Genomic DNA, 12,651 nt, shown 5'->3' with positions numbered 1-12,651 from the left:
ACGCTGGCAGCAAGCGCAGCCGCCACAGCGAGCGAAGGTTCGCGTGGTCTATCGCTTCAACGGAAACGGAGCGGCGAATGCACAGTGCATACGAAGATCAGAGCCGTGTGGAGATCGCTTTCAAGATACGGTGCGGGCGACCGCCGCAGCCGGGCAACATAGAAACGCGGTTGTTGGCAGAGTAAAAGCTGCCCCCCCCTGCCTCCCGCGCTGCCTTCCCGCTTTCCTCCTTTCGCGTGGGAGATTGAGAGGCCAGTTCCCCTTGCGCCCGGTTGCAAGATAGTCATTTGGTGCCGCAGCACAGCGTCGCCCCGTCTCCCTTCCTCCCATACCCGCACGGCCTTTCGCGCGACGGAAGTCGCGTTTGCTTCCCGCCGTGCGTTCGCTCTACGTGATAGCGCGCGTCCCCCGCGCGCTTTCACTCACGCATACGGCGCGCGGCGACGATTTGATCGCCCTTGGACTTTATAGGGAAGCTCACGGTGACGGTGACGGTGACGACGACGGCGACGGTGACGCCAACGGCAGAAATCCGCTTGAGAGAGAGAGAGAACAATTTTATTTAAAAATAGACCCAGTCCGGGTCCACCTAATCCGCTTGAAGTGTTCATCTAATTGCTATCTCAATAAAGCGTACACATACACAAAAAAATGAAAAAGCTGTCAAATCTTCCACCCTGTGAAGTGGGAAGTCCAGCGAAGCTGGCGCTTTGGGCGGATTTGCCATGTTGGGGTTTAGCTATTTTGGGAATACTATGTCGAATTTCGATATAAAATGGCAAACCGACCCCTTCGCTATACCAACTAGGGAAAGAGGCTTCGGTGTCGGCTCCGAGTAGAACAGTTAGGTATTTTTAACAGCTATACGATGGCTATACAATGCCCGGCTCTGAAAGAACTGGCTCGGCGCTCACGGGCGACGGCGTTCCTAGCGCGTTGCGGGGAATGGGACGCGTCGGCTTTCTCGGGCGACGGTGTTCCTAGCGCGTTCCTCACGCGTTTCTACGAGGTTGCCAGACAAGAGTCCTTGACCAAAGCTCCGTATAGACCAAGCATTTTTTTAAACCTCCTTGGTATATACAGCCGACGCTAACGCGAAATCCTCTCACACCCCACTCTCACACCCCACTCCACTCCACGCGTGGTGCGCATGCGCGAGGAGCAGTGACGTCACACGGCGCACAGCTGGCGCGCCGAGCATTTGCCCGGCGTTTGCGCTGGGCGTTTGTCAGTGTGGTATAGCCATGGAGAAGGAGAGCGAAGTTGCTGCTCAGCGGCGCAGAAGAGTGGAGAAGCTTAAGTCATCGGATCCCGAAGTAGCTCCTTGGCAATTAGCGGTTGAGCGTAGGAAGAACGAACAGGAGGCTAAACGTGCTGCGGAGACACCGGAGCAAAGGGAGGAACGTCTAGCAAAGCGGCGTCGCCAGGAGGCTGAGCGACGTGCCCGACCATCTCAGCAGCTGCAACAACAAGAGGCCGTCGATGACGTCAAGGCTCGCCGATTGACTGACTATACGGTGAAACTTAGCGAAAGCACCAGTGCGACTCGGAACTTCGTAAACAATCCGTTTGGATATGTGTGCGACGTGTGTGAAAGACTGTGGCTTAAAAATTCACTTTCAAGTTTATAATACAACAGTAGACAATAAAAACCACCTTCAAGATTGATTATATCACATAGTTGTGTTCGGGTCTCAGGAGGATATAAATGCTATCGCATTGATAACTTTGTCGAAATGACGAAGAAATGCAGCAGTCTCTATGTCAAATTTAATAAAGAGAGTTCCGGGAGAACTCATGTCAACCATGCATATTGACGTTAATGCGATTATGATTGAGGCAATGCAGCGACCCACCACAACCGCTTGCCATGTATGAGGCGCATATGCAGCCGAGCTCCTCTCTACCGTTTAGGATGATGACGATTTAGTGCCATACCTTTCAAGCGGAGCCGTGACATAGTCACCTGGCCTGTTTGAGTAAATCAGGTATGCTATACTTGCTTTGTATTCTAGCATTTGCGTATCCCTCTCGCTCTTCTTTCTTTTTGTCTTCAAAACAACTGTATCTACCTTGGCTATGCCTATGCCTGTAATTGATCCCTATGCCTGTAATGGATCCTCGCGTATAAATCTTTTCTCTGCGTTTTTTCCACCAGTATTCAAACGTCTATTGCTTATGATGATGATGATGATGATGATGATGATGATGATGATGATGATGATGATCTATTGACATCCCCTTTGAAACGGGGCGGTGACAACTGGTCAGCTAACCTTCTTGCGTTACTCAGGTATGCTATACATATGCCTTTCATTGTGGCATATTTATATACATTGTTGCGGCGAAAGGTGCTGTCTCGAACCCGGCTCCTTTGGAACCGTGGCGGAGGCTTCGGGTTGAAGAAATCTGAAGCTCGGAAGTTGTTAAAACGAAAACAAAACAGGTTTAGTGGCACTTGTACAGCCTATTTAAATTATCGAGTAGGTAAAATGGTAAAAGTTCAAGGGTTTCGCAACGAGCGTCTAGATGAGCCTTCTTTCCATGGCCAGAGCACCTTTCTCGTGTTCGCACCGTCACTATATAACATATCTGTTCAAAACTCTCCCTCCTGGAGGTAGCCATTCACACACTGGTCCCAACCCACCAAGACGATAGCCAATCAAAAAGCACAAACGGACTATAGGTGGGCGACATCGCAAGAGTTCCAGTAGGCGCAAAGGCGGAAGGAAAGTCTGGCCGCGGGCATGGGGGAGGAGATCTCCCATGCCGAACTGGTTTCCGAAACTGAACTGGTTTCCCCCGCTGCTTCTCAATAAGGGTGACCCCTTCACCTCGTCTCAGCTTCCCCCGGAGCGTCAACTCTCTCTTCCGTTGTGGCGCTTCTTCCTTAACGAAGGAGCTCGTTTCGGGATAATTGATAGCTTCCAGCATCGCATGGGCGCGGTCCTCCGACGATTTTTCCAGCGTAGTTCTTGCATTCCATTCTGGCGCGTGACAAACAGCAATTTGTCCACTGCAGTCATTGCAACATCTCATTAATGGTGCTTATCTTCCTCAAAGCTTCTCTATCTGCCTTGCATCGCTACCTATGCCTGTAAAGGATCCGGTCGTGTCAATCTCTTCCCGGTATTTTTTTCTCCACAAATATTCTAAACTTCTCTTGCTTACCTCGACTGCTGACCGGCTGATGGTTCCGTCCACTTTAAAACCAAGCCTTTCTGGAAGGTGTACGTTAACTACGAGTCCCATAGGTGAATCCCTTCGTATTACATTAGGATGTGCTGATGGTCTCCAGATTTGCTCGCAGCAAACACGTGCCTCATCGAGCTGCGAATGTTTGCTCCGGTATGTTTTTGTCCTTAGACAACCAGCTCAAGCCTGCACACTGCAAAGCACTTCCCTTCGTGTTGTCGAACGGATTTTCGCTTCCAATTTCTTTCTTCTCACTCTCGTGAATCTTCGTCGTCTTTTTTCTTTCCACTCTTTGCCCCCAATTCACTATCTTTTTCTTTCACTTCCTTTCTGACGACTCCTAGTTGTCTATTTACACTTTCCGTTATGCTGTACTTGATTGTAAACTTTCTTGACATCTTCATGCATTTTGTGTCCACGCTTTTCAGGTACACATACTTGTACACTTTAACCGCCCATTCATTTTCATCCATGTTCCTGACTCTTTCTTCAAACACAAATTTTGCTCTACGCTTCTCTGACTTCAAACGAGATCTGACCCATGTTGGCTCCCAAAGCCAACAGGCCTACCGATATTTGGTTAACTGCAAGTCCCGACCAGATATCCTATTTTAAGAACAGAATGGCATTGGCGAACGTTAGCGCTGGCAACCATTACTCTTTTCGGAGTCCACGCACCACCTCACATTAACTGTGGCACTAAAGTGCTCTATGTTTCAATTTCGCGGCATTCCACTTCCCCTTTATTTTCAGATTATCTTGGTGGGTGCTTCAGTACGTCTTTCCTTCGTTTACGTATACGTCAAAGTATTTATTGCTTCAATACGGGTATCCCTTGTTGTTAAATAGGCAGCACGTAGTTACTCGTCTCCTCACTAAATATAATAATTCCTGATTTCTCTGTGCTAAACTTAAGGCCTAGATTTGTCGTCTCGTTGCCACACATATATTACCTTACCTCTAAACAAGCTGTGACATGTAACGGCGACTCCGCGATTGTCAGTATACGGAGTGTTCATTTTAAAGTATTACGGAATATTTAAAAATCCCCTGTGATAGGTAGCATAATTCTTATCGTTGAGCTGGGTTATTCGAAGAGGCGGACATTAGTAGCACGAGAAACTGAAACGCATATACAACTAATCAGCAAACGTCCGCTCATTACCTTCCTAATTATTTATTCACAGCTCATACGGTAGAAACGATGGAACCCAGCCTTTAAGACGCAAACACCACGAGAGAAGCAGACACACGCACGCTGGGACTAGCAACAAGTTTAATGAAAACAACCATACAGAAGTTCACAAGGGAAGCCAGAGCGCGCATTCGTCGTACATACCACGTGACTGTCAAAGGAAAAACACAAGATGACACCTAGTAACCACATTTTTCTAAATAAGCTGCAGAGTAAATATACCTGGTAGCGAAGCTTCCATAGAAGCCCATAAGTTCAAAACATGGAGTCTCATCGGTGGTTCGTGGGGCTTAGCGCCATCTGTGTGAGGAGGGAACACTTCCGGTGGAGGAAAAGATAATGCGACGTCATAACCGTTAAAAACAGAAGTGACGTCATTTTGTTCTCAAAAGCGCGAAACTTGTTTTCAGAGGCCTGCCAATTCAAATGCCCCGCCATTCGACTTGATGGGCGTTCCGAGCTTTCCGCGCGGAAAGTGATGCAGGAAAAGCTCAGCCGTACGGGTGTCGAAATCGCATCCCTTCACCGGACATACTTTCTTTGGAGGCCGAGGAACGACGCAAGATCCGTCGGACAGCGCTGTCGCTCCAAAACAACTAAATGAAACAATTATCTGGCGGTCGCAACTGACTGCTTTTTACTGAACAGGTGAAGAAACAATGAAACTGCCCGCGTCACCAAATTAAGATAAACGTCGACAAGCAAAACAACACAACATGTGAGGGGTGCATATTGTAACAGGTGAACTTTACGAGCGCGCCTTTCTGCAAGAGCTGCATTGCATTGCAAGTGATAGCGGCGTCAACGCCCGCCGCTATCGATGGGCGCTCTTACGCTGGGCGCTGCAAAAAAGGTATTTATTGATACCGACAAAGTAAAATAGAGTTGTCTCTTCTTTTCTCGCCATGCGTAGATACAATTGATTGGGAATATTATTTTCGCTGAATGAATCTTACTGTGTCTCTCTTTAATTATAAAACCATTTTTTTCTTTCCCAATATTTGTTGCCTCCAAACATACTCGCGCTTACGTCGCTGATCCCATAACCACCCTTGCTGATGTCGGTGACAATTCGTTCTGAACCGCTTTTCGCCCGAAGCTTCGCAACCTATGTGGATCGACCTTGTAAGCTATCTCTTTCTTTGACAGCGATAACGAGGGTGCACTAACACATTGATTGTGACCATGTTTCGGATATGGTATGCTTCGATCAGCTGTTCTCGTTCGTATCGTGTGGTTCCCCTGCCAATAATGCGTGCGTCCTCTAAAACAGGTGAACAGCCGCACACTCGGCAATGAGCAGGCAGGTTTGCTCCTCCTCCTGACATCACAGTCGTTTCGCGCTCTTTTAAGCGGACATTGATACGACGCCCCGTCTGGCCTTTATACACGCGACCACACTTCAACTGTATGCGATAAACAACATTTTTGATGCAAGTTGTGAAATTATGACTGGTACTGCAAGCACTCCTAGGTTTACAATTTTCAATCCTAGCCCATAGACTTAACACCTTTCATAGCGCCTAAAACACAACTCAAACGGCGTGCCCTGTGGCAACTTTTTTCACATTGCGTCTTAAAGACTGGAGTCCATCGCTTCTGTAAGTATGTACCAACAGGCCCAGCAACAGATTCTTCTAGCTGATACAGATATTTGTAGCCATTGAGTTTGCAAGACGTACCCACGTGAAATAAATTTCCAAGGTGACACCACTTTCTTGATATTATGTCCCAGAACGTGGGACAAAATACACGGGCGACCCAGTTACTTTTGTGCTTCAATCGATAAATGAGCATTTTTCTGAAAAGTAAGTAGCGCAACAGTGGACATTTACGGCGAACTTAATGGTGCTTATCTCGAAACTTGTGTCATTGTTGCAAATCGTTCAATGTCGATACACCCTGAGAACTCACCGGCTAAAATTCGCTAATCGCAATATGTGCCGTAAGGTTATAATTGAGAAGTTCCACTTACTTAATGTTACTTTATTAGTTGGATATGCGTTCCTATTTCTCGTGTATGTAATGTCTGCCTGTCTGAACAACCAACTTCAAGGACTAGAATTATGTTATTTGCAGCATTTCATTCTTGAAAATTCCGTAAAACATAAAACTCATGACCATGTATAGAATGCACAGTTACTTGCCCTAAGAATTAGTGATGAAAGCATTGCGTGTTCCCTATTATAATGCATGCTCAGGCTGCATTTCTGGAATTTTGGACTGCGCGGCTGTTCGGCACTTCACAGCATTGAAGGATTACCGAGCGTAATACCGATCAGAGGTTAGTACACGACCACTTTGAATTACCGTACAACCTAGAGCCTGTTCGCGGAGTGAAACTTCCTAATTATTTTTTTAGAGCTCAGCTCTGAGGCGCCCGTTCCGGCGTTGAGCGTCGGCGTCGGCGTAGCTCGGCGTCCCTTGGCGTATACCGAGCGAACGAGCACAGTGAACGATGAAAGAGCAAACGCGGGGATGTAAGACGGCGATAGCGAAGGCAGCGCGAGGAGGAAAGCGGAGGAGAGGGTTAAGGCGAAAGCGTGAAAAGAAAAGCGTAGTGCCACGCAAGACGTGTTCTGCGGCGGTGAACGCTACGACATGGCGCCATAGTAGCACGCGTCGTCTGTTTACCGATGAAGTCGTCGATAAGGCACGCGGAGCGCGCGTCCACCGATACCATATTTAGAAGCAAAGTGCTTCATGAGCAGAGAGGTCTATGTGCGGCGGCTACTGGGAATCGCGGCCACGCGTCGCCCACGCGTTGCCATCTCCAGATTACCGAGGCAGTCGCGCCACACTTCGCTCCGTTTGCAACGCGCGGCACGAGACAGATTGTCCGCGCCAGCGAATATATAGCAAAATGAAAACACGTATAGAGCTGCACTGAAATTTCGCATTAGGGAGTATCGCAATCATCAGCGATTTTTTTAAATTTTTTTAGAAGACGCAGAGTCACTGAAATCTATCGTCGCCACAATCTAAGTGAACTGTCTTAGGTACCATGAAGCGTCGTGTTAACATTGTTAATGGGGTGGTGGCTCGGACGATAGCCCGTCGTTGCCATTCAATTTACATTGCTGGCTCTACCAGACGACGTGTGCCTAACGCCGAATTCTCGGCAACGTGCATTTTCAAGCCCGCATACAGGCGCTCTATTTCGCTCAGTGGCACCACCAACGAAAAGGTAGGTTACAAATAATGACACAGCCAATTAAAGGACTGGAAAAAAATAATGACACTGCGAATGAAAATGCTGGAAGGAAATGCTGCTGCATCTAGCTGCTTACCAATATTGGAATTAAACTAGACAAAATATAATGGCGCCAAACTGCGTAGCCACTCGAAATAATTCATTGGTTCAATGGTTCGTAATTGGCTCGGGCATAGTTTCCAAGTTCTTCCGACATTGAGCGATGGATAATATACCCATGGAGGACACGCAGTAGGTTTTCATTTTTTTTTTTTTTTGAGCGGTGATTTTCACAATGAGAAGGCGCCCTTCTGAATTCATTATTTGATTATACGCATTGCGTCGTTTGGCTTAAAGTGCACCTTACCCTCAACCAGCATAGAAAAGGAGACGTTTTCTTCTATTAACGCTCAAAATCTCCCCAACAACCGTCTTCATTGCATATAGAAATCGCAACGAATGTGAGGGTCAGTGCGGTTCATATTCCTTTCCCAAAGAACTCCGAAGCACGGATGGGGGAGCACTTCTCAAGGAACGAGCTTTGAATGAATATCTATGAGATATCTAAAAGAAGTATTAAACATGTAGTTTCAACAACGACCGAGCCCGTCTATAGTGTGCCACGTCGTCAGCTTCGAACTAAGCAACAATATAAATGTGAGGGTCTTTTAATTTTATTTGTTCACCTAACGATCGGTGTACAAAGTAGAAGAAACAGTGTAGGTCAGCAGCCCACGACAAATACTCACAAAGTCGCTGCCACCTAAAGTAGGCAAGCAGGTTTCCACTACGGTGTGTTATCCTTCACAGTACATTCTGTGAATAATTCATTGAGAAACAATACACATCAACGGTGGAACCAAACTGCAATCACAGACAGCGAGTCTTTTTTGTTACAAAGCTTACATCAAATTACGGGTTCGTTTATTTTTATTTTATCTCGGACAAAGCTCCTTGAAGCATGGCCCGCATTCGCACACCGTGTAAGTGACTTGCCAAACTAGCTGTGCTATAATAGCTGTGTTAGTATTCTTGATGTTCAAGTCATGTTACCGTATGCGGCTATTTACGCAGTACTTCGTTTGCCCCTACGTAGGTCTACCAAATGTCGTCAGGATCCCATAGGCCGCATATAGATTATACTTACGGCTTCACGTGGTTCTTGCCGAAATCATCAACGCACTCATTATCGCGAGTAATGCCTGATCACAACTGCAAGAGTATATGTAACCAAGACTGATTGAATGATTGATTTATCGGTTAAAGGAGCTAGTAAACTATTGTGCTATTGGAAATGCCGGCAATGACTAGTAACTATATCGCCGGACTCTCCATATTGTTACACTGTTGTACGATTAAAAGAATGATGCAAGTTCAAGTGAATTCTTACTGAAATTAAGCAGTACGTTATGTCACGTGGAGCACTTATTTCTGCGAAAAGCCACACCAAAATACAAATAAGTAGAGAAAAGACCATGGCATCACGCTATCTGTGCACGTGTCTGTGATTCGTGTTAATTCGCGCAGCAACACTTCTGTGCCGAAGACAGTAGCTTGTAGCCGGAAATGATGACTTCGCAAAAGCTGACGTAAGATAACTACAGCAGTAAATCAACAAATGCAAACAGTATGCAATACTAGTACATTAGTTCGCAGCGCAATCCTTCGTCTTCGCACAAGACGACGAAGTTTCGCGGGTGGCCCGGAAACTTTCACTACGGGACAGTGAACACATGCGAACCTGCACATCAGTTCTGTTATGAAAACTAGAATTGCAATGGCGCAGCCAGCCAAGTACAGCTTCAAGTAACTGAAGAAAGGTCTCTCCACGGATGTCATCAGCGGGGGTTTCGGAAGCCAACGAAAGTAGGAGTGGTTCCGGTAGCCGAGCTTGGTCTCCAGCACCCTCTGGAGAAGTCGCTTGTGAGCGAACCTGCACAGAGGTACGTTGATCACAATCATCCACTGATTGTGAACACTGGCTGAATGAAAATGAGCACGAAAGTAAACTGTCGCGTCTAGACCCTTCAGATTTTGCAGGTTCCAGGACATTAGCAACAACTTTATTGTTGCTAATATTCACCTAGCCACGTGTCTTATCTATAGAAACACGGAAGCCTAGTCAAGAATGCTTCGGTAAATATCACGCGCCATCCCACTATTGTGAAGATGGATTACCAGCGAAGCAGTTTACCACACGATATAGAGGAACACAGAATTTAGATCAAACGAGTGAGCAAATTTTATTTCTCTTGAGCGGTGACGGTGGCCATCCCGAAGAAAGACACAAGCACACACACTTTTATTGTGTGTGCGTGTGTCTCCGCCACCTCGGGCAGCCGGAGGAAACTAGACATGCGCGACGGGATCGCCACGCCGGGAGAGCGGAAGGAAACTAGGCACGCAAGCGCTTCGAACTACGACAAAGAGAGGGCTGTGCAAGTTAACACATGGCCGACGCGGGTCACAAAGCTGCAAATCTTTGAGAATCCCTAATTATCTACCTGAGAGTATAATAATGATTTTGAAAATGGTGCTTATTGATGACTAATCTAGTGAAAATGCTTATCCAGGGGATGAGACGTATAAGCTTTTGCATAGAATGAAGCGATTTTGCATCACATTTGGGAGCTGAGTTTTTTTCACACACAGATCTGTTGACGGACACGAAAAATCATAGAACCCTAGCCATTTACAGCTTTGTTGTAAAGAATTCGTAGTTTCGTCCGAAAGGCAAAGCATTGATTGCGATAGCGAATGAGTAGACAGCTATACGAAGTAAGAATAGTTGTTATATCGGCCGTATAAACTTGTAAACATAGGCTTACTTACTATACGTTAACAAGCATAGTGTCACGCGCGCACAAGCAAATATGAGCACATCTCACTCGATGACCGCGGAAACTCGCTGTCAAAACGCTGGAGTGAGGAAGCGCGGCGGCAGCAGCGAGCGAATTGACTCTCGTACATGCTCTCGCATCGAAGCGAACTAAGCCGCGTTAACACAGCGCACGGTGGACTCTGTCCCCGTCGCAGATGGCTTTAAAGATGGACAGCCGGCTCCTTACGCAGCAGCCTCGGAATAAAGCCCCCCCCCCTCCCTCCTCTCCCACTGTGCCTTGCGCGCGACGGAAGCCGTCGCGCTTCCTCCCACCTTTCCTCCCTTGCGCGCGCGAGATTGCGCCGCCATCGTCGGCTCACCCCCGCACGCTTTGCCTCGCACGTACAGCATGCGGCGCACGCAACGATGTTATCGCCCTTCGAATTTATACGGAATATCACGGTGACTGTGACTGCGACGCCGACGGCGACTGCAGAAATGAGTCTGGAGTGTACATATAATTGCTATCGTAATAAAGATTGCAGCGGCTCCAACGTGTGCCCAGTTGGAACCGATATACTTTGAAGCATTCCGTAAATGCATACGGAGTATTGAAACCCCTTCGGGGCGCAAATGCGACCGTCCACGCGGCTGCCTCGCGACACAACGGATGTGCAACGTGAGCCCATCTCCTCCGGGGCCATCTCTATACCCGTCTCATCGCGTCCCTACGCGTCGCGATCCGCTTGTCCTCGCCACTTGTGGCGAACGACCTACATGCGGAGGCCGTCTACTCCCTCTAACTTCCAATGCCACGGGCCAATTCATGTGAGCACCTAGAGGGCGCCACCATCCCATACACGAGTTAACAGCATAAAGAGACGAATGGAAAACAGTTAATTTTAGCTTGATTTATCTTACATGCGTAATGTACAAATAGTGCTAAAGAAGCTGCCTGGACTGATGTATGTGGTCATGAGAGTGGCATGTTGGGCTAGTTGGTGCATGGTTATACTTGCATAACGCCAGCAGACATAGACAAAGAGACCAGAACGTGGCCGGACTAACAACTGAGCTTTATTCTTGAAAACAACTTCTCCCGTTTCCGCAATAAACATGCACAAGACGCAAAATATCATATTCACAGCAATCACTTAATCTATACACGGCAACACTGTTCAAGATATTGAAGCTCTTTCTTGGTTAAGAACACCCATTACGCACTAACGCACTTTCCGGGGCCAAGTTAAAAGTGATAGTCTCCAACCAACTCCTTTCCTGCTGCGTCTTGGGCTTCCCCACGACTCACACGCTGCTGAAGATGAGCGTGCAACCACATTGCTTGCAATGCAGTGCAAGACTACCGGCCATGCCTGTAGGTACAATATTAGCATGTTTACACATCCGTAAATTACACCCTTACATATACTTTTCCGCCTGTCAACGGCATACTATACACAACACGTGTCGCACGTGCAAAACTTCCTGGCATGCTTGGTACTGCGCGCACTCCTTCGCGAACAATGCTGCGAGACCCTCTTGCAAAGTTGGGCAAGCTCGCAAGGCGCAGAACAAACCAACCTGACGTTGCTGTTGTTTTTTTTTTCAGCAACCTTTTTCAGCTTGCGCGAGATACCATGTACATAAGGCGTATATTAGCAGGTTCTTCTATCTTTTGCCCCGCAATTCGCGATCCCTTGGGGTTTCATTTTCCAAGGCTTGTGCACAGATCCAGCTACTGCAGTGATCATAGTCTTAGGATAGCCGGCCGCTAACAGTCTCCTACCCTACTCGACGGCAATGTGTTGCATTTCACGTCTGTAACTCCTTTCCACATCATTCTACAAGCACAAGTTGGCTATATGTATACCCATATGTATGCGCAAGACATACTAGCGGGCAATGGAAGATAGCTTAGAACGACAGAAAGTTCAGCTAGTTGGTAGGGATTTATCGTGAAAGAAGATAAAGCGTCCAGACACGGACACAAGGCAAGTAAGACGTGCAGAAACCGACACAAGAGAAGAGAACCAGACCACTCTTCTCTTGTGTCGGTGTCTGCACACCTTACCTTATCTCACGATGAACTGAAGAGATTTACAGCCGCTTGCGAATACGTGTGGCAATGCAGCGACAACTCTAGGTCTTAGGTTTATTAGCACAGACAAATCGGGAATTATGATCTTTATTGAAGACACGACTAATTAATTGATGCCAATTCAACAGCAAGTCATACCCATTCTCAAG

Source organism: Dermacentor silvarum, chromosome 8 (assembly GCF_013339745.2).
Source record: "Dermacentor silvarum isolate Dsil-2018 chromosome 8, BIME_Dsil_1.4, whole genome shotgun sequence".
NCBI classification, from domain to species: domain Eukaryota; kingdom Metazoa; phylum Arthropoda; class Arachnida; order Ixodida; family Ixodidae; genus Dermacentor; species Dermacentor silvarum.
This window is presented reverse-complemented; position numbering follows the sequence as displayed.